At 38.7% G+C, this 23,442-nt stretch overlaps 1 protein-coding gene across 1 annotated transcript in view; it reads left to right on the top strand.

The window, feature by feature from the left end:
- The window catches only part of MIDEAS (mitotic deacetylase associated SANT domain protein), a 54,442-nt gene that overhangs the window by 5,097 nt on the left and 25,903 nt on the right, over positions 1–23,442 (top strand). The window lies entirely within an intron of this gene.

Below are 23,442 nucleotides of genomic sequence, written 5' to 3'. Positions count from 1 at the left end.
TGTAAGGGCTTGTAACTAGTAGGACTTTTTGAAATACTGGTTTGGTTTTGCAGCCTGGCTGTGGTACTGAGTTGTATGGTGGATTCCCAGCTATCAGAGTGGCTGCTTCCCTTCAGCATGGACAAACCAGAAGCTGTTGTTCTGTGGAGCTGCATGTTGTGGGGCAGTCAGCCTGCTGAAATGCTTGTCACCTTGTCTGCGCTGTGCATCGTAATGAGGTCCAAAGTTGAAAGAAGTCCCAGAAGTCTGAATAATCTCCAATACCCTTGTTATGGTGTAGTTCATAGGTAAAAGTGCATTTTTGTTTGGATCCCAGGTTTCATGAGGATGTTGCAAGATTTCAAACTTGACTTAATCATGTATGCTTAGGTGCGGCCTTACCTGCTATGCCTGTGTACACCTGGGTTTCCTTGAGCATTTCCTTTTCAACTCCTGCATATGTCACCTGGTAATTTGTCAAGAATTGCATTATTGTTTACAGTTTTATAATATCCTTAACAATGATCTTGGGAGTTTAAACTGTCTTGATTTTGGGCTTTTATTTCTCTCTACATAATGTATTTTTTCATGCACTTCCTGAAAGGAGAATTTGCTGTGTTTGTGGAAAATTACTGCACTTGGGTAGAGAAGAATTTAACAAAATATTTTCCTATTTAAATTTGATTTTATACCATCTGAGAACAAAATCCCAGCACTGCCAAATTCCTGGTGGGAGGAGAGAGAGCCACAGCTGTAAGACATTCTGACTGCTTTAGGAGATTCCAATGATGACAACTTAGGATCCCAAATAATCACATATGTGAAACTGGCAGAGAAATCTGACTGCCCCTATGATTTTGTTTGATTTCATGACTTTGAAAATTCTGAGTTGAATTATTCTCTTTGAATCTTTTTTTTAATAAACTCTAGATGTTATCCTGCACGAGACATGCTATATATTTGGGACAATTATAGTATCCATTTAATTAATAATACAAATTTATTTGGATTTTTAAATGGAAAGCTATAGTATTTTCAAATCTTTATAAAATATAAGTATATATGAGTAAATAATGTGGACTTTCCAAACAATATTTGTTTAAATGAACATGTTTTAAGGGTTGTTGAGATGCCTCTGGAGAAAAAAAGGAATATATTAAAAACAAAAGCTAGACTTCTGTCATACTAGTGAAGCATTACTGTACCCTTAGGCATTCTGGTTATTAGGGGCTTAAGCTGTCCTCCTTGACTAACTAGAAAGCCTTTGCACATAAAGGGTGTGATTGTAAGTAAACAACTTAATATCAAATGCAAAATATTGCATTTGATTATCGGCCTCACTTTCTTCTGATATAATTTCAGCATTGAAGTGGTCTTTCGTTATCGTGATTTTCTAAATACATTTAAGACGTAAAAGGATATTTAAGACATTTCTTTCCCTTTGAAGTATGGGAACTGCTTTCCTTTTGAAGTATGGGACTCCTCCTTGGTTTAGTCCTTTTTCTTTGACAAAAGCGAAATATTTCAGGTATGTTACGAGTTATTTTGCTATTGCAGCTTTCTTTCTGCAGCAAATGTACTGTAAATATTTCTGTAGAAAAATTTGATCTGTGTTAAAAAGACCTTTTATTCCCTAAGAAGATACAAAAAGAATGCGAGGCTCCTTATAAACAATGTATTTTAATTTTGAATTTGAGATGTAAAGAATAAACACTTGAAGGATTGAAGAATTAAAAACCTGAGAAGTATGGTATAGCTGTTAATACACTCAGGGTTTGCACTTGTTAACAGTGAATAAGGGGCTGCCCTGCAAGAAGCTTTATTGATGTCAATGATGATATTTTTCTATTAAAAGATGAACAAAGCTATCTGGGCTTTTTTAAAATTTGCAATATAAATAAACCTAGTTACCTTACCTTTAGAGAGGAAATTAAAATTCAGAGCGCTTTGTTAGCAAAAGAAATGCAGATTTGAAGCCTCAATTTGTAAAGTTTTTCTCTGCACCTGGAAGAGCTCTTTAATAATAATAATAATTACTACTGATAAAAATTGCACACTGGAAAATTCAGTTTCCTTATTCAGGTAATCTCTCCTGGCATTTTAAAATGAACTAGCCTACCTGTGCCCACATGTATGCCATGGGGCAGATCTTGTTTGTTTGAGTCTGAGAGTGGCATAAACAGGTATTTGCTGAATTCTTAAGCACAGGAGACAGATGAAGCTGGGGTGGACTGGTCATAAAGCAAATGCATTTCTAATACAGAGGCAATAGAGCAAGGCTTGAGACCCTTCATTGGCCACCTGCTTGCACTGCTGCTTTTTAGCCACTTTATGGATTTCTTTGCTAGGCACCTCTGTCAGAGGTATCATTAGGCAAGTACGAGAGCAAGGGCAGTGGCCCAAATACTTGTCAACACCTGCAATTGCTTGACCACATATACATGGCTATTTAGTTAAAGGGACAGTGTGTTTGATACTTGGAATTGATGTTAAAACATCCATGTCGGCAAGATGATGCTGCTTCTGTGCTGACTAAAGTGATGTTGAAATGGCTTTTACTTTTTTCTTAAGAGAAGTGTTTCTTTTTCCCCAGTGGTGATAAATCAATAGTCTGTTCCAATCCTGATCAGCAGTATTCTATTGTTATAGTACTATCAAGTTCCTATTGATATTTGTGGAAGAATGACAAAGACAACTCACAAAACTACATTCTCATGCTCACACAAAATAAAAAAGTGCCAATATAGGAAGATACTTAGATTTAGAAATTCTTAATACTTCCTTCATGAGAGATATTTGTATTTAAACTATATTTGGAATTTTGATCTCAAAGTGTAAATGCTTACTTCAGCCTGTATACTACCATAATAGCACACTCCAAAGACCATGTGACAAAAAGCAAACAAGAAAACTCAGTGGTTCACATGTTACTCAGCTGAAAAGCAGAGATGGCATTAATGTTTGCAGCAACCCTTTGGTGTCAAATACAGAAAGATAATTTCTTATGAAACAAAAAAAAAAAAAAAAAACCAGTTTTCTATATTCTCTTGAGTTTGAGATCTGCTGAAGAGGGATTTTGAGTATAATTCAAACCTGCATAAGATGTTTTTCTTCTGCTCTTCTGTCAAGGTTTAGGAATGGTACTCCCTAGTCTAGTGCCCCCACTCTCCAAACCACACACTGGTTCTCTCTCTTTTCCCCTCCTCTCCCACTTTGATGGGCTGAAGAGGAGAATTGGAGGCACAAAAGGCAAAGATCATGGGTTGAGCTTAGAACAGTTTACTGGAAACAGCAATGAGATAAGAAAAGGAGCAGTAACAGCAGCAAAATAGCTGATGGCTCCCTCTGCCACATTTTCTTACCAGAAGGAAATTACAATTTCAGCAGTCACCTTTTTCCTAGAAGAATGTCCCTTTCCTCCATCCCAGAAATGACATGAGATGGTGTAGAGTAACCTCCATGACCTAGCTATGGCCCTCATGTCTGCTACAAAAAATAATCCTGTGCTGGCTGGAACCAGGACAACTTCACATGACGAGCATTAATAAAAAAGACTGCATCTGGTCTCAGGCTGCATAGATAAGTCTACAGTTTTACTTTAATTTTCTGAGGCTGCGGGGACTGCTGGGCTCCTGGACGGTTTGGATGGGTGGTGATGAGGGATCTCTGAAGCCAGGTCTTTAGAACATATGGTTTATTGTAAAGGGTGAAGGGCCTTGCTTGGAGTTGCCGGCCGCAACTCGTGGCAGGCCCAGGGAGAGTGGGGAAAGAGAGAGAGAGGGAGAGAGAGAGAGAGGGTGCCAGGTGTGTGTCCCAAAAGGAAGGTCCAAGAGAGCGTCCGGTGCCTCGGCCACACCTTATCAGGGGGCTTCAAGGTGGGCTGGGACGGGACTTGGGCCAATGGGGTTGCAGATACCTGATACTTCAGGGGAGGGTTACAGGTGTGGGATGAACCATACATTGGGGGGTGATACAGAACATTCCATTTGACCTTTTAGATCATCAGAAAGGGAGATTGCTTTCAGCTTGGCTATATGATTGTTTTCGAGATGCTCAGTGATTAAGGTTTGGTATTTCAAACCTTGTTTTCATCTCAATATCTGTATTCTCTGATTCTTTTGCCAGGCCATCATATTTATAGGGCTTTGCTATTTCATCTTCCCCAGCATGAGGCAGTATGGTTTTACTGAGGGTTTTTACCACTTCAGTTTGAATAATATACTACAAAGTGCAGGATACACCTAGTCGTCTGGAAAGCTAATTAATCTATAGGTGTCCCTTTTGTCAAAAGCAATTTGAGGATCTCATTTGCTAGTGACGATTGCAGTGATGTGATAAGGCCTGTACCAGCACTTCTTACGGAGATCTGTTTCAGGAATACAGCCTGGAAATTGAACCTAGGGGAACTTTCTAACATATTAATTGGGTTAAAATATTTAAGAAGTCACATCCATACTCTTCCCAAGAAGGCAGTGACTTTGCATAGCCTTTTAAAATCTGAAGTAAAGTCTTGCTCTTAATCTCTTTTAGTAGCCTGAAGTGCTTTTATTGTTCTTTCTATGGTGTCCCACCCTTAAAGGGAAATGATGATTTATGATTTCATTGAGCCTTTTATTCATACTTAGACACAACAAGGTGCTTATATGGAAACTAAAATGGGCAGCAATAAGGAACAGGTACCCTGAGCTTAGAACAAGTCATGCTCTTTGCCCTCATGCAGAAGAGCATTAGGTATTCCAGTTGTGGAATTTCCTGTATCTAATACACGAGTCTACATCTACAAGCTGTTAGACAGCTATAGGATAAGTAGAACTAAAGGCAGGCAGACCTGAAAGAGAAGACAACAAAATGCAATTCAGGAAGCCTTTGTTTTCTGGTGCCATGGGACATAAAACAACAGAATGTTTCCAGTCTTTTCCTTTTCTTGCAAGCTCACTGTTGACAAGTACTTTAAGTCATCTGTGCCATGTTATCATCCTCGTTTAAAGGCGAGGTAATGGTCTTCAACCGAGAGGCTACAAAACCATACTCTGACCTAACACTCAGTGGCATAATGGGAGTAGAAATGGAGATTCTGCCCCACACAGAGTTGATGGATGGGCCCTCCTGATAGGGGAAGGTGCGGTATGTGAGTCTGAATTTGCATCTTTAAGGCTGGGTGAGTGTTTCGTTACCAGGCTTTGTAGAGGAGTCCAGACCCTCTCACACCTCCTCGAGAAGCAGCTGGCATCGCTGTTCAGAAATGGTTTTTGGCACCCTTTGTTTACCTCCAGCAGATAGAGGCACTTAAGCCTTGGGTGAAATAGCAATTTTTCATTGAATTGCAGACACATGTTTGCCTATATGCATCTGCTATGGGCCCTCTTGACTGTTTTTTTCCTGGACATTGTGATTAAAAGCCTGAATTTTAGTTCTCTGCTTAATCCTATCATGTTTCTTCTAGAAATCTAAGATGTGGAATGGAGGCTTCTGGATTGCACTCCAGAAATGGCATGCATAGAAATGAGTGCTTCAATTTCTGTGTGGAGCAGATTGAGTAGTTTCCCTAGCCAGGTTACTTACTTGGCTTTCAATCATGTCAGTGAACAAAATTATTATCTCCCTGGTTCTGTGCACTTAGGTGATTTCAGTCTGCCTCTTATGCAGAGTTATTTCATACTTTTCTGTTTCTCAGTTGGGTAGTTTTGGTAGTGTCACTGAAAAGGTCAAAGATGGAAGAAAAGAAAATGGTGGATCAACATTCTCCCTTGAAGCATGGGTTCAGGGCATTTTTTACATCTCTCAGCTGCTCTGTTGTGGGTTTTTTTATTGTGAAGATGAATAGAAGTTCTCTATTTTGCTACATGCTATAAAGCATTTTAAAAAGACAGTTCTTTCTGAGTGACTTGATTTATGAGAGTACAGTATGGAGGTGGAAAAATATTCTTTGTTCAGTGACAGCTCTAGCAGAGTAACTGTAAGTGACAGAATTTGCTTGGGAAAGTGCTCTAGGTTAAGTGTAGGATGCCTGGCTGTTTACAAGTAACCATTTAAGCCATACAGTTTGGATCTGTGGAGGCAATGTGAAAATCTATTGACATCTTTAGTTACTCAACTGGTTTATTTTTGGGAGCTCATGAATTGGCAGGACATACTGACCCTGTCTGGAGGGGAAAAGCATAATGACTTTGAATGCAGGAGACTTTGTGAATATTTTGTCAAGTTATTTGCTACTATTTTTTTTTTGCAGCAACTGTCATGGAGGTTTTAACCCTTTGCTTTCCTCCCTGAACATTTTTGCATATTGTTGATATATTTTAATGAAAATCTACTAGTCTGTCAAGACAAAATGGCTTAATGCATCCTACAACAGATTTGAAGAGTATGAAATTTTCTTGCATGAAAAAAGGGGGAAAATATTTGATTTTAGATAGCTTCTTTGTAACCCTTTGTAACCCTTTGTAATACTAAACCTTCACTTGGAACAGCTATAGGTTGGATTCAGGATTGGTCGTGGACACAAAAGGCTACAGTGTAGGAAGGGCAGGGCAGTCTTGCACACAGGTAATATTGGATTGTAAGGAAGTAAGGAGTTGAGAGAAGTTGTATTTATGTTCAAAAACACAGCTGTATTTTTTGTGAAACTGATACTACTTTTGCTCTATGTGACTAGAGAGGACCAGCAGACAAAATCAAAAACTGACAGTAACAACTGCAAAGTGAACACTTTGCCCTTCCTATTATAGGGTTTCTGCTTGTGACTAATTTACACAAAACTGTTACCCACTGTGTATAAGAAAGTGAAAACAGGAAGGCTTTCTTGTAGTGTTCTCTTTGTAGCTACTACTTATGGTCCTGATTTGGAGAGCTGATGCAAGGTTGCATGGAGTAAATAGGGAGTTTGTCATGGAAGAAGGTGGTTTTCTTTTGGCTTTCAATAGTCAGTATTCTGACACCATCAGAAATTCTCATCTGCGTTGTCTGTTTAGTTGAAAATTAAACTGTCAGTTTAGTTGAAAACAATTTTGTTGCTGGAAATAAGTAACTTCAAACATTTTGCTTGATGAAACTTGCAGTCATCCTACTGAAAAGTTGAAGTTGTGTTTGTAACTTTTAATTATTCCATATCCCTTTATTCATTCACACAATTAACTTGTAGTCTCACACCAGCATTGCAAGATTTCTTCCAAATGTTGAATTGTGAAAGAGATGAGTTACCAATCACTTTGAAGGGAAAGAACCACTGATTTGACTTTTCTGTGTTACACAAGCAAAATGTAAAAGAAACCCAACAGATTAAGAAATAAAATAAAGCACATGTTAACACTTGGCAAGCTGACTGGACTCACTGAGACCATTTTGCTTGAAAGGTGTCTCCTTCACCATCTTTTTTTTTTTAATAAGTAGAAGTGATGGTGGGTTTTTTGTGTGTGTTTGGGTGTTTTGTTTGTTTTCTTTTGGTGGTTTGGTGGTTTTGGTTTTTGGGTGGGTTTTTTTGTTTGTTTGTTTGTTTTTTCTTTTGTTTTGTTTTTTTTTTCTTTTGTTTTGTATTGTTTAATTTTGTGTAATATGAAAAGGAAGAACTGGAAAACTCATGTTTCTAGAATGATGTCAGCTTATCTGTTCAGCAGCAGCCCAGTCCCTTACTATTATTAAATACAATTGCTGGAAAAATTGGCCTTGAGGCAGGAATGTTAATTTATTTTTGATGGATTTTTTTTTTTTTTTCTGAAGTGTGTATTGGACATTAGTTTCAAAGAGTTTTTTTTTTTTTTCCCCTCAGTCTTATCACTGCTACTTTTCACCTTAGTTTAATAAATTTGTGACTTTGTTATAAAGTTATATAACTAATCATTTTGGGACTTTCCTTCCAGTGCAAAAGTTGAAAATGAAGCTGTGTATATTCATAGCCTGTAGAAAAGCCAAATAAAGCAGCATAAGCAACAGAAGAGGCTGTTTATTTAAAAAAAAAAAAAAAAAATCTCATTCAAGACCTACATGAATGACTGTATTCCAGAATGCCTTTCTGGGCAGGACTCTGCTCGTGCTGCAAACACCTAGGCCTGGCCTGCCTCTGCAGGGTGTTCAGTGACTGGGGGCCCTCACTTGATGGCGGGGGGGCCTGGCTGTCCCAGCAGGCGCGGGTCGGGCCGTGCCAGGCTGCCTGCGGGGGCAGCTGCCGGGTGCCTGTGACTTGCAGGGACGGTGAGCTCTGCTGCGGGGGGGGGGGAACACAAACCCTTTGAGAGATAATGTTTCTTCAGGCTATCACTCGGGCTCTTGCTCAGCAGCTGAGGCATTTCATTGGGAAATGCAACATCAGAAAAGCATGCTTTTAGACTCCAAGTGGCTTTAGAACAGCTGTACTGGAGCAGCTAAATAAATATAAGCCTCTATAAGAGGAAATAACTTTTCTAACAGATATATGCACAGATGGATTGTAATCATACTGAGCCCAGTGTTTGCCTGAGCAAGAGAGGAAACCTTTTAATAGCGATCTATAAATGGAAATTTGTGCTTATACTAGTTTCTTCTTGCAGTGATTGGAGAACACTACTCCTGCCTAGTGGGAATGAGATAAGCATCTCCGTGAGTTGGAAAAACTAGATGAGCTAGGGACACACCAGCCATGAGCTAAAACAGCAATGTACATTAAAATTTATTGGTGCCCAGATGCCTACAGAAGTGTCTGGGAGCAGTTCTTTTCCAGCAGTGTGAGTGGACCTGGGTAACACAGAACTGGGGTACTCAGTATGCTTGGAAAGAGCTGGGGAGTATAGCACTCCTGTCAGGGGAAACCCAGTGTTTTGCTACCTCCAAAATGCAGAAAAATAAGATACAAAAACAAATTTCAAATTTGGAACATACTTAGTACTTACAGATGCACATCCTAAAATATTTTATAATAATAAAGCAAAGCACTGAGCTGAAATCATATGCAGACAGCACTTACGGAAATTGCTGCTTCAGGAAGGAATTATGATTGTAAAATAGTGGATCCGGCAAAAGTTCATCCCAGGTTTGGGGTTTCTTTTTAATTAATGGGTGAGGGAGTTCTTTAATAAATACTTTAATGAAGTACTGTCCATCCCTTAATTTTCACATTTTAAAATATTTAATGAAGAGGGAGTGGTTACTGGTGGGATTTTGCTTCAAAACAGCAGCTTCAAACTGAAAGCAATTGGTAGATTTAAACACCAACCTGTCCGTCTTAAAATAAATTGATGGCATCTCCTGACAGACTTGGTGCCAGTAATCCAGAGGAGTCTTTGGGGCCATGTGATGAAGTTGCATGCCTTAAAGAGTAAAACATGACTTTAAGTTAGTGCATACATTTGTAATTGTATGCCTGTATTTTTTTACTGGGAAAAAAAAGAAAAGGGGGTTCTTAAATTTTAGTGTGGGATGGAAGAGATGGTCAGTGATTGCTTTTAAACACTGAGGTTTTCCAGAATGCTTGGGAAGGACATGGTGCTGCTTTAGTGGTGCACGTTCGCTGAGGTCTGTGCAGCCGCAGATCTCTGGCAAGGGCTTGCTGTGCTGCACAGGCCAGTTTTCCACAAGCCTCAGCAAAGCTGGTCACCGTGGATTATTCTTTCCACATGTCGATTTTGTTCATGAAGCTACTTTAGGGAATTGAAGCCAAAAATCAGGAGTTGGAAGGTTAATTGTTTTCCTTGCCTTTTGTGTATATGTGTGTGCTATTTACTTGGAGGGAGAGGGAAGAGAGTGTTTACCATTTACAAGTGTACATCTCCCTTCATTCCTTCCCAGGATGATGATGGAAAATATTCCTAGGCTAGTTTAGTTTAACAGCTAAGTCACTCTCAGTAGTACTGTTGTAAGTACACAGGTTATTAGCAAGAAACACACAGGGCTTGGATTTTGTTGCTGAAGAATTAGTTCTCCACAAGGAACAGGAAAAATGTGTCCATATTCAGCTGAGGAAATTTTTACTGATGCAGCTAGGCAAGCAAAGTATACGTATTGCTATGGTCTTTATTTTAAATCAGTTTTTCAAAGACCACCAGAAGTGTCATTTTATGTACTTAAGGCATAAAAAGCTAAAAAACTCAGAATGTGGAAGGCAATTTCCCTTTTTAATATTGGAGCTGCAGATATACTTACTTTAGAAGTTGACTAGAGAGCTAGTGAAATGATACTGGGAGCTGAGGAACTGACAGATGGGGTTTTTCCAGCTGCTGCTTTTAAAAACTTGAACTTCTAAATCCAATGTCTACTGAATGTCTACATTATAAATACAATGTCTACTAAGGGGAGCTTAGTGTATGAAATTTTTCAAATTATTTTTAACAATTTGCAATATTTGAAACTATAAGCGGTTTTCCCAGTGATATTGAGAAAATTGGCACACAACATTCTTTCCATATATAAGAAAAAAGTGCTAATTCCTCTTTACCATGCAAATATCTGTGCATAAATTATATATATATATATATATATATATATATATATACAAGCAAAATGTTTTAGAAAACCTTTTATTTCTTCAAGGAAGGGAGCTAAGAACTATAACAAAAAATTATAAACTACTTCTTTTTATTTGATGTAGCTTTTTATATATCCACATCTTATCTTATTATTACCAGGTAAGGTATAAGTAAAAAAATTACACGAAAGAAATTACCAGTTACAAAAAGATACCTTAAAAAAAAAGGTGGTGACACACTAAGAAGTTATTTATTGTGGCTTAATTGGATGAGTGGTTCATGTCTTTTGGAACAGTGTGAATTACCATGATCTCTTTGTGGAACTAAGTATGTTTAACTGGAAGGCATCACATTCTAGAAAATGGACAAAATCTACTGGAAATGTAGGAGCAAGAGAAAAGGCATCTGGAGGGACCAATACACTTGTGGTTTGAGGATATTTTCTCCTTTCTGCTAGTTTTTTTTTGTCACCTCACCCTTTTCTCACTTGTTAGCTTCTTGTGTGTTGCAACACAAATGGAAACCGAATGGAAACCGACTATCATGCTTGACCTCAATTGAAAGCGTGAATTCTTCGGCCCTAGGCCCCTGAAAGTGCTGCTCGGCGGAATAATCCCTGTCTCTACACTGGTGCTACTGTGAAGCTTTATGCCAACACCAGGGTCACAAGTCTTGCAGAAAGTGAGCTGAAGACAGCTGAAGTGTGTGGAAACCTTGCTTAAGCAGAGCCACTGAGTTTAGAAACGTCTGCAGTAATAGAAACTTAATCTGCTACCTGCAGGAACTATGTATGTGTAAAAGCCATTCTTTTATCTAACTTTTTTTTTCCTTATGGCCTGATGTGCAGATAGCAATGTCTGTGAATTTCCTTCTGCTTTTTCGTTCATTTTTGTGGCTCTGACACTACTTTTGTGACTCCGATTTGTCAGGTGTTGTCTGCAAGGGAAACTTTTGTGCAATGTTCAAGATTTTCAGTAAGACAGAGAGAGAACAAAGCCACAAATACAAGTGGTGCAAGACTTAGGAAGAGCATTGACTTAACTATTTAACCTACTGTAATAGGTGAATGTCATCAGTTATGTGCAAATTAGTACTTGTCCTTTCTTTTTAATCAGCCTTCTTCATGCGTAGCTCTCAAGGCTTACTTCTGTTGCTCTTTTTTGTTTGTTTGTTTTTCCTCCCTGTAAATAGCTAAAAGATATGTAAAAAGTGTATCTTTTTATGTAAAGGGAAAAATGACACTGCCAGTTTCATCCATACTGTTTGCCTTTTAAAAACTCTGGGCCCTATTTTTTTTTTCTGTGAAACCTGGCTTTATTATTTACAACCAAATGTGTGATGGTTCTGACCATCCCTTCCCCCTCTCACCCCTTCAATGACAGAAATCTGACATTTGCTGCTGCAGGTCAAAACATGTAGCCAGGGACCATGGTGCTCCCTGACATCTGGGGCCCTCAGAAGGGGCAGTGGGAGCAGTGGCAGAGCCCTTTCCACAGTCTGTTGAAAGAATCCTTGTTCCTGTAGTCCAGCTGCTGTGATGTGTGCTGTCCTCCTGCTGAAAATCAGTACAGGTTGCTCTTAACTTGTCCAGGTAAAACAGAACATTCAGTCAGAGGGTTCAAGGAGTGGAAGATGTGGAAGCTTGTCCCTGCACGAGTCAGCTCTGAACACATGTAATAATAATAAATTTATTAAATTTTAATAAATACCTATCTTATTCCTTTAACACTGTCTAGCCTCTGTTTAGGTAGCCTCTCAAGGCATCACGTGCAGTTCAAATGCATCCGTTCCTTGTGGGCCTGAAAGCTGTTTCTTATTTGTGGCATCTCAGATGTTGCAGTTGTGGGAAAAGAACAAAAATTCTTTTCCCTTGGAGTGGTGGTTGGGAATGTGGTTGCAAAGATGGGAGGAATATACATGTCATGGTAGTTGCTGAAAGCACTCTTACAGGGTTTTAGAGCCCCCTTTTTTAATTCTCTAATTCCAATTTATGCTTTTATGCTTATGGTGCTCATAAGTGATGCAAATAGATGAAAGCTTGTATCAGTGTTAATCAACTAATAGGTATAAATAAATACCTTCCCTTCTTTGTTCGTATGATTTTGTAATTGCATGCAGGGAAGGAATTGGGTGAGATTCTTCGGCATTATCTAATGCCTAGGCAAAATTAGTAACAATGTCATGATTGCACCTGAATAGGTCTGCCTAGTATCCTGAATTTCTCTGCATCCCCTGGACACCATCACAGCCAAGGCTAGCGTATGTGCACATAAGTCTTACAGATGACAACTCCAGTAAAAGCTAGCATGATATTTTTAGATCCACAATAAACCTGCATTGACTGCTGTATGCGTATCTTGAGTTTATTAATATGCATGGCATACGGTCTCGTGGGCGGGCTGAAATAGGAAGAAATGTTTTGGAGAGGTTTCATGTGCACTTTAGCCAACCTTAGGATGGGATTTCAAACTGAGTAAGAGACTAAATATGATTGAAAGGATAGGCACTAACCTGAGACTCAGGTTATCTCGTCTGTCCTAGTCCTCTTCGGGTAAGTAATGTTAAAATCTCCCTCTCCCAGATTTAGCTGTCTTCAATAAAAGTATAATAAAAAGTGAATAATAGTAATTCAGTTCCTTAAAGAGACATTGCCAGAGTAAGTGTGTAAAGAGTATACTCTTTATGCATTCTTTAGTGCTCTTATACTGTGATTCTGAGGCCATGCAACCATGTAAAATAGAAATTGCTGTAATTCGGTTTCTGTACTACAGTGCAGGGAATGAAGCCATGGACAAAAAGAGCAGTACACCTGCCTAGTGTTGTCATTTTCTTTAAAAAAAAAAGGAAGTCTAAGACCCCAACCAACACGCAAGTGGAAGAGCCCTTCCCCTTAGGCTGCAGTTCCAGGCAGAGCTTGAGGAGAGTGCAAAGGCATTATAGAACACTGCATCTGTGGAGTATCAGAGATCTCTGCTATGACACTGACATGTATATTTTAATGTTAGAGCCTTTAATGTCTGTAAGTGAAATTTCATGTGCTTTAGACGACTTTGTGACTTTTATATACATTGCCTTAAAATTTACCTCTGGCTGGGGGCAGTTCTGCAGCGTACATAAAAAGTAGTATTCTATAGTAGTTTCTGAATTCGGTATAACTGTTCAAAATGAAGATGTTTTACCTGACATTTTGCAAATGCAGTCTGTAGACAAAACTGAGAGAAAGGAAATACAGAAGAATAACCTCATCTTGGTTGCCTTTTTGCTTTTTAGTGCAAAACAGGCCGCTTTGTCTCTGTGTACCTGTTAGAAATACAAATGTTGCAAGTGACGCATGTTGTGAAGATGAATGAATTGGTGTTGATATATTGCTTTGACTGTTGCCGAGTATTACGTAAATGGTAAGTATTCCAATAATGTGAAGTTTGTTCATGCACAAGTTCCTTCAGCTACTTTCCCCAGGAAAAATCTGTCTGTGGTATAATAACTGGTAGAATATTTTTCTGCCTTGGTGGATTCATAGATCTTTTCCAAATGGGGAAGAACTGTGTAACAAATGTCAGCCTGCTGAAGAGAGATTGGATGTTCGTTCTTATTGTTTGGAGGTGTGTTGAAAATAGTAATGTCATCAGATGCTGTGGGACAGAAGTTGGACTACTTGAAGTAACCTACTTGAAATAAGAGAGTACTATCTAGCTGGTGTGAAAAAATGCTTTAGAATCCATTATCACAAAATCAGAATGGTTTGCTTTGGAAGGGACCTTAAAGATCATCTCATTCCACACCCCCTGGCAAGGGCTGGCATACTTTGCCCTAGACCAGGTTGCTCAGAGCCCCATCCAAAGTGGCTTAGAACTAGATGACAAGATGCATTATGGATTGTAAAGGAGCATCAGTCTCGGAGTTTCTTTGGTGTGAGACAATCAGGTTAATGGAATCCATGTAACTGAAGATACAATTATTTCGTTAGCCCTTCATTCCAAAGTGAAAACCATATAATGTAAGGGAATTTATTTTTTCCTTCATGCTTAGTGATTTCTTTTGTAGATGGTCAAGTGTTTAGTGCAGATGATCTTATCAGCTTTTCTAGTAAGTTTCTGATCTTCCAGTTATTTATATCCTGGGTTTTTTTTCGCAATTTGCAAGGACTTATTGTTCCTGTTAATAGCAATTACATAGCCTGTATCTTTAGCAAATACAGCTGTTCAAAGTGTAATGTGGGATTATTGAATCAAAATGTTATGACTTCAATTAAAATATATTTATATTCCAGGACTTGCAGAGTAAACTGTGCAAGTGCAGGATACTTCTGATCTGCTTAAAACTCATAGAATTCGATCTACAGGTGGATTAATGTGTAAACTTTAGTTTTTCTCTTAGTATTGAACTTAATCATAGTGACCTCAACTTTGTTTTACTAACAACTGAGTCTTTTGCACAGTTTAAAATAGCTTTGTAAGGGTTCTTAATAGAGAACACTTTTCCTCATGCTGTTATTGAATGACTTCTTTACTTGTTGGGCTGAATCTTTAGGAAATTTCTGACTTTGCTCTGAGTCCGTATGTCGTTGATGTCACTCATGCCCCATAGTGGAAGCGCTTTATAATGCTAGTAAGGATACAAATAAGCCACTACAGAAATGGAAGCACTTTGTATTTGATCCAGTATTGATGCCAGCCATCTGCTCTTTCCTTCCTCCACTGAAATCCCTGTGGCTAAAAAGAGGAGATTGGGCAGGTATCTGTCACGTAAGTGGCAGGGAGCTCTGAATCCGGAGATTCAGAGAGTGCTGGAGAACGCTTTGATTTTTTAATTAAAGGTTAAGAAATCAGAGTGCTCTTTTAGCCCCTGGAGTCTTAAAACCTTACTGTTTTCCACAGTGTGATGATCCTGCTTGCCCACATCTTTCAGTGTTCCTATTCCCGGTACTAGTGTGCATTTGTTTAGCTGCATTGTTGTAATGCCTGACAGCCCCAGTCATGGCCGAGAGCTTACTGTACCTTATAACAGACCAGCACAGTAAAGAGACCCTTTTATAGTCAACAGTGATTGCAGGAATTCTTAAAAGACATAATTTTAGAAATTTGAACTGAAGCCCTGTCCATGCTGTAAAAGACTGACTGCGCTCAGTCAATACTGTCATCTGTTTACTGCAAGTGTGTGGATGTGGGCAAACCAAGGTCAGCACTGCTTCAGCTTAGATAACTGCTGATAAACAGATATTTCTGGGTCAAGTGAGATAGAGGCCGGCATGTGACAAAAGAGCAACTATGTTATTGTGTGACTTTTTTCCTTCACTTTTTGTTTTACTCCCTCTTCTTTGTTTATCACTACCCTGATTGTATCGTGTCTGAAAATAGACTTCTAAGCTCTCTGTGGAAAACTCTCTGTTTAGGCAGTTAGTGGCTATTGATAAAGATAATACAACTTTTATGATCTCAAAATACTCCATTATTATGGTTTCAAGTATTATTCTCATTTTATGAAACAATTTGAAGTGGCTTGCTTGAGGTGCATGTCTGTATCAGAATTGGAAGCTGATCCCAGATCCCAGGGGTTCTGCCTGTACATGTAGTCTCAGCTATTGTCCAGCCAGACTTGGGTGAGTGATGATGCCTCCTTGACGGTCTTAAGAATGTCTCTGCCAAGGGCTAAGGCTGAGGTATTGAGTACCTTTATATTTCTCATGAAGAAATCTCTGGGAATAGAAAGTATCACTGTCTCTATGAACTTTCACCATTCTCTTCCCTTATTTGTAGTCCATTACCTCTTGCAAAGCCTCAAAGGAATCTGTAAAACACTCAGACTTTGTTGTTCTGTACAGTGGACATCTGTGGAAGCCTGGTTTTGTGTTGGAATGCTGAAGGGGTTGAGATGGGAGCAGCTGAACCTGTAGCAATCTTTCCCGTTGCAGCTCAGTGCATTCAGTTGTGTTTTCTTCTCAGAGCTAAAGTGCAGATGGATTTGGTCGGTCTCTGGGGTGTCCATGCAATTCTGCAGCTTGTATGTTTGTGGCAGGAGGGGCATTTGTAGTGAAGGATGTGCTGTGGTCCTTTCAGGTATGAGAAGGCGAGGGCAGGGAAAAGCTTTTGGCCTGCTTTTTGCCATTCTGACTTTGGAGCCTGCTATGATTCCTGCATGTTAGTCTCTGTTGCTAGCAACTGCCTTCCCAGACAGCTCCAAACAAAAAAGCTTAAAATAACTGTCTAAGGGCTTACAGTTAGAACTGTTAACCCATTTCCAGTGGGAAAGAATTATGTTCCTGTAACTTTACAAAGCCTGAAAGCAGCATTTTGTACTCTATAATTACTGTGCTCATTCTGCTCTCTAAGACTGCCCAAGCCTCTTCAGATTGGGGTTTATCATGATGACAGATTATAATAACAATTATTCTTAACTCCAGTAAGTTTATAAACATTAACCAATATAAGAAATGGACCATGTACGTATTTTATTAAAGGATAAGCCTGGTCTGTGTTGCAAAGGCATTTATAAAGATGGGCTTTCCTGTGTATGTGTTTACAGGAGTCTGGATTGTGGAGCTGCCTCTCTCGTAGTGCAAGACAAAAGACTGGTGCAAAGTCTGGTGCAAATAATAAATAATTTGTTTTCATGTGATGAGGTTTGCATGAAATTTCGATTATTTTGGAAACAGCACTCAAAGTTTTGGTTGAAAATAAGTGAAGATCTTACATATCCTTTCAATAGCTGGTAGAAACAACATGGTCAGTTTGTTTAAAAAAATCTGGTTGTAGCTTTTTTTCCCTTTTGTTGTTTGTTTAATTATCTGCTAAGTTTTAAAATTTTAGTCTATCTTTTTAGTAGTTTTTCTACCTCATCCATGCTGATTTTCTTCTGGTGGAGCTCTTTGTGTAAGCCAGGTTTTGTCTGGCTTGTTATAAGGATAAGACTAATCAGCACTTGATGGGCATTTTCTTTGTAGCAACTTTTTGTCTCTTCCTCATCCATTAGAACAAAATTACGTGGAAAATCCTGGTTGTGTTTTGAAAAGGAAACTTCCAATACTTGTAGCCAGGTTTACAGCTTGAATTGAGGAAGACATCCCCCAAAAATAGGTTATTTTTTAAGTGTTCATCAAGAGTATATGACTTTCCCCTCATAGAACTGTTACCTGAACACTTCCCTTTGAGGTGTATCTGAGGTACTTCAGACCCTGTAATTCAAAACACCAAAATCCTTCTCTGTAACATCCTCCATACTAGGATGGATCTGTGCATTTAGATTGAGTATGGAAAAATTGTGGTGATGTGGATAAATAAAATCATATCCATGGATGTAAAAAGTAGGTCCAAATAGAATCAGAGTGCATGCTTTGGTGAATTTGAAGACCATTGGAACAGAAAGGTACCTAATTAAATAATGTTTAAAGGGTTGCATTTTCACTGTTTCACATTTATTACCTCCTTTACCATAAAGCAAAATCTTTTCTTGAAGTAGGATTTATATTTCTCCTTGGATTGATTACTTTGTGAAGTGTAGTTCATGTATTTCCATTTGGGTATGTATATTATCCCCGGACAATATGGTAGTTCTAGATTTTGTGTTATTTTGCTTGCTGTGGGTAATTAACCTCTGGTGGTGCTGAATGTCAGGAATGGTTTTGATTGGAGCAGTAGTTTGTGGTATCTGGTGGTCCAGTACAAGTGACCTGATTTTGCTGGCCGTCACAGCATGACCACTTTCTCACATGTTTCACCTCACAGGGCTGATGGGTTTCACTTTTGAGTCTCTGGTTATTACAGTGGTTTAATAAAGCTTTATTAATTCCCATGCTCTGAAAATGGGAAAATGAAAGTGGCAGCAAAGTAATTTTAAGCATGTCCTCAGGGCAGAGGCGCCCCTGTAGTCAGTCATAGCTTCAGTCTTTCTCTGCAATAGAAGTGGGCCAATCACACGAAAATTTGGGTAGGTCATAAATGTCTGCTATGCATACTACTTATTTAGGTATGTGTTTGCTAGCCCCAGGCAGGAACCTTCAGGAATCGGTGGAAGTTGCCAAACTTCCTGGATGCTGTGTTTTCCCTTTTGTTGTCTGTCTGTGAAGCAGCTTTCCTTTCATCTCTTTGTCTTTAATACGGGACTGCTGTAGGATTCCTTTTTTTGCTATGCAGTGTTATAGTCTTCTACAATACGTAAGCCTTCCCCATTTCATAGGCTTTTTTGACTCTAGGACTTTGATCTGATAAGTTCCCTGGATTAGTTTCATACTTGGAGGTGTTAGGGGAGATTGATACCTAATTACATTCTTTTGTAGTGGGCTTCTTTTAAACTGCAGACTGCTCAGTTGGTTGGCTTTGCTTGTTGCTTTGGGTTTCAGCTGTTGCACTTCTGTAGTGCCACACTCCCGGAAAGCACACCTTTTGCTATAGAGACAGTCATTCTGGATGTCTGGAAAATGCCATATAATTTGTGATAAAGTGGCAGAAACATAAAATCATCATCTTTGTATTTATGTGTTTGGCTTTCTTACACAATATTGTGTTTTGTAGTTGCTTTGAGTTTTCCCCTGCCTTCTTCAGACCATAGATTGCTGTGCTTAACTGTATAGAATTTACAAACAAGGTTTATTTTCTGTGCTGTTATCCTTCCTGTTCAAGGTGTCTGAAGGTGGTGAGTGGGAGGTTGAAAACAATCTGCAGGAATTTTGATGTAGCTGTCTAGAAGAAAATGTAACAAAGTGAGTGTGCAGGAGAGGCTTTGGAAGGAGGGATTGAAGCTGTTTCCATATACAGCAGGGTAAACATAGGCTATATGCAATAAGCTTTGCAAATCTTTTACAAACACAAAAACTGACCCATGTTTTCAGCCTTTTCTCTGTTCTTACTCAAGACTATTGCAAATGGTGCTAGTGGTTTCACAGAGGCAGATTTCTGCTAGCTGGAACAAGTTTGTGATGACTTATAGCTCTCCAGTCATTTTCAAAAATGCAAACCACAAAAGCCAAAAACAAAATCTACCCTATTGAGCCTCCTCTGACCTCCTATTGCACTGAAGGAATTTAAACGTTTTTGTATTTCTGCACATGTGTGAATAGCACACCCAGCTTCCATCTTTCACAGGTAGATTTAATTAAACCCATGTTTTCTTTCAGGTTTGAAGGGGAACTGGTAGCTATTATATTATATTGCTTAATTTTTGACCTTGCTTCTTGTGTGATATTAGAAGTGAGTTGTTTCCTCTGTTTATGTGTTTCATAAATGTGAGATTTTACCATAATAATGAGTAAATTGGAGAAGGAAGGTTCTATTGCTCTGTCTCAGAAGGACACAGGGTAATTTGCTGCATTTGTCTTAAATGTAAGATTGTTCTTGGAATCTGTCCCATCATCCTGGTTGAAAGTGATTGAGCTGCTTACTGGGGAGAACCATAATTTCAGTTGCTGGCAGCAGGAGGATTTAGTGAGAAATGATTGTCATCACCCTAATCTGATAGATTTCCTGTAAGGAACAGTGACAGCATTGTTACAGTTAAGGCTGAGAATGTACATTAGCTAGAACAGAGGAACACTTTATTTTACATGAATAAAACTGTAAAAGAGAGGAATTTAAAAGCTAAGATGGTGAAATAAAAGATGGTCTACAACTGCAACTACAACTTGTTAGTATTCTCAGCATCCTTTATTTTGCTGAAGTTTGAGGAGAAATCAGTCTTTCCTGAGTCATTTCTGCAGCATTCTGTCAGAGAGAAATGTTTGCAAATGATCTCAAAGGAGAATGAGGAATGTGCACAATTTAAACTTTCTTATCATGCCAGATATAGCTGATGTAGCAAATGAACTAAACAAAGCACAGGACAGCACAGCCCTCAAAAAGCGAGCCAAAGAGAGAAGTTCAAGATTACTGCAGTGTGTGAGGTCATGAACTTGATATGTGAAACTCTACAAATATACATATGCTTAGTTAAAAGAATATTTATAGAAATGGAATAATGGTGGATAGTTACCAGTTATACAGGCAGCAGTTGCCAGTTATACAGGGAACAAATTTTGAAGAGAGATAGAGATATTTTACATTAAATGGTTATCATTGAGTGTTTTTTATTTGTTCCCTAAATAAAATAATCTTTAGTTAAGGTTTTATATCAGGCTCTCCAGGATAATAATAAACTCTGACAAGATAGTTGCACTGTGTAGGGATGTCTTAATAATTCTGCTTTGAATTGGGTAAAATCTGATGGGTGGTCTGGCTGGTAACAGCCTAGTGAGTGGCTCTGAGTGTCTGCACCCTGCACCCTTCCAATATCTGTTTTGAAAGGACTTCATCATTTCAGAACAGAATCCTGGATGCAGGAAGAGACTGCTCCATAGTTCTGTTGTATACTTGAGGAAGTCCTTCAGCATTTTTTACATAAATTAACTCATATGGTGTTTTATATGTGTTCATGATTTTGTTTCATGCATTAGTGCAGATACGCTAGAGAAGGTTTTAGCTAAAAATGCTAAGCCTAACTTTTCTCAATAAGGTACCATTAATTACTTTCCTTAGTATTTTTCCTTCTGGAAAATACTGCATATGTGCCCATTGGATATGTATACCTAATTCGTCATTCTTTTTAGGTGTGGAAGAGAAAGCCTTGCAATATGAAAAATCCCTTAGAAATATGAAAATATTTACAGTATTAAAGGAGGTGATATACAATTTGTATTCATCTGGAGAAAGTTCAGGAGAAGTTCTTGAATGTCAGAAGCTCCTGGAAGTGAAAATAACTGATGATGTTGCATGCCAAATCTTAGAGTTATTAAAACAAAATATACTGATGCTAGGTTCTGCTTTTTCTCTGTGCAATGTAAAAGCAATGCTAAGTATCATAACACCTCTGTATATTTGGAGGCAAGACACAGTATCTTCTGGGAATTACAGTATTGGAACTGGCTCTGTGCTTTATTCAAAGGTAAGGAATGGTCCAGGGCGTACTGCTCCAAAGCACTCTAAGCCTGGAAGCGTGTTGCCATTTTCCTGTGCTACTGCAGGCTGACTCTTGTGCTGAAATTCAAGTAAAACAAAACAAAGCAAAGCAGAAAAACCCCAAAGCTGGTAATTGGCTGGGATGATGATTGTGTGAGCTCATTCCCCCAACCTCAGGAGGAAAGCCTGTTTAGTCAGCCAACAGTGCTCATGCAGTGAAGCTGCCAAGCATGAGCTTTCCTGAAGCATAGTCATGCTGCAACTTGAACATTTATCACTGCAGTTAAAACTATGAACTGTTATTATTAGGATGACATAGAAGGTACTTTCCTGTAGATTTTCTATATGGAAAGAACTTCTAAAATGTGAATTTTGTGATACTTTCTTTTACCATTAAATACCAGATGCACCAAATCCTCCTTTATCTTGGTGATCTCTTAGGATGTAGTTATTTTTGCATGTAACTGGGAGAACTGGGATGTTCAGTAAGAATATTTTTTTTCAAAGTACCTTAAATCTCTTTTCTCCCTGGTCACATCCTTTTCACTATCCTGGGTTTTGTGCTGAATAACAACTTCAATTGTACATATTCCTTTTCCTCATTTAGGTTATCTCTGAATGTACTCCTTTTTATACTTTACATCTTAATAGTTTGTTAGATCTCTTTCCCAGATTGCTGCAGTTCTAAACTGGTCTAAGTTAGACCTTGTGATGCTGGTGTCTTCTTACCTACTAATAGAAGAAGCAGAATCAAAGTCCACACAAGTGTAGGTTTGGAAAGTTGTGCTAATGCAATGCTTTTTTACTAATGTGAGAGTCCTCTTCCTAAAGGTCTTCTGGGTACTTTTCTGTGTGGTGACTGCAAATCCCAGCCACGACTATTAAGAATAGCATCAGCTGGGCTCTTTCTTACTTTCTTTCTTTGGTTGAAAACGAGGACCCTTCATGTTGAAAGTTGAATGACGTCTTTTTGAAAATTATTGTTGTATTTTTCTTCACAGTGTAAAAAGTCTACAGCAGAATTTCAGGCAGCTATCAGGTTAAAACTTGATCTAATGGTAATGTCTACTAACTTTTAATATACAGAAAACCTTCCATTCTCTTTAACAGAATGCTGTGACTGATCGTTACAAAAGCATCAGTAGAAGGAAAATGTTGCCTAGTTTGGAGAGAAAAATAGCTTGTGATGATTTCACAAAGTAAGACTGTCAGGAATCACTCTTAGTAGTATTACCTCAGGTGTTGAAGTTTAGCTGTCATCTCTGATACATTTGCAGTACTGCAGAAAGCAAGGAGAGAGGATGGATAGCATTAAGGCTTCTGAGAGGCATATAGCAGCTTATCCACCTCTACATTTTGCTACCAGGGATTTAGTTCCTGCTGTAAGATGTTTTTTCCTCTCCTAGTGAAACTTTCAAGTAGGAAAAACTTAGTTTATGAAATTTTTGTTTGTGTACTAGTTGCAGTTTAGAGAGAATTTTCCATCTCACGTGTCCATAATTTCTCCTATTTTTGTCCTGTTGTGATAGTCTTGGGAAATGAGCTGAGACGTTGTGCTTAGAGGAGGGAGGAATGCCCTGGCTCTGTGCTGCGGGGTGGCAGAGGTCCATGGTTTGTAGCCAAAGGCAAAGGGGAGGCAGTGTGAGGGAACAACTATGTAACAGCCTGAGGAAGTGAGTCACTTCACTCTGAAACACAGTCCCATGGTTCCAGTCGCACTGAAGCCAAGCTTGGCCTCTGAGGTGGAAGTTGCGTAAGTTAATTAAAACTCTTTGTCCTTTCCTCCTCGTCGTGTTCCCAACCCCACCTCAGTATTAAAACCTGCACTGTACCCATATCCATCTGAGGAAGCTCAGGTTACAGGACTTCAGTGTGCTATATCATTTTGGTTTATTATTTTTCATTTTAGAAAGCGGGATAAATAGATTGCAGGCTTCATTGGAGGGGATGTGTGTGTTAGCCTTACCTGCTCCACTAAAGAGAAACTTGATTATATAACAGAAGGGATGTAATAAGAATAGGGTTTTAACTATTTGCTGTAATTTTCCTGGAATATATTGGCAGTGGGATTTAAAGTGGAATAGAACGCACACTGAAAAGGGTAGGAATAG

Source organism: Vidua macroura, chromosome 6 (genome assembly GCF_024509145.1).
Source record: "Vidua macroura isolate BioBank_ID:100142 chromosome 6, ASM2450914v1, whole genome shotgun sequence".
Taxonomy (NCBI): Eukaryota; Metazoa; Chordata; class Aves; order Passeriformes; family Viduidae; genus Vidua; species Vidua macroura.
This window is presented reverse-complemented; position numbering and strand designations above follow the sequence as displayed.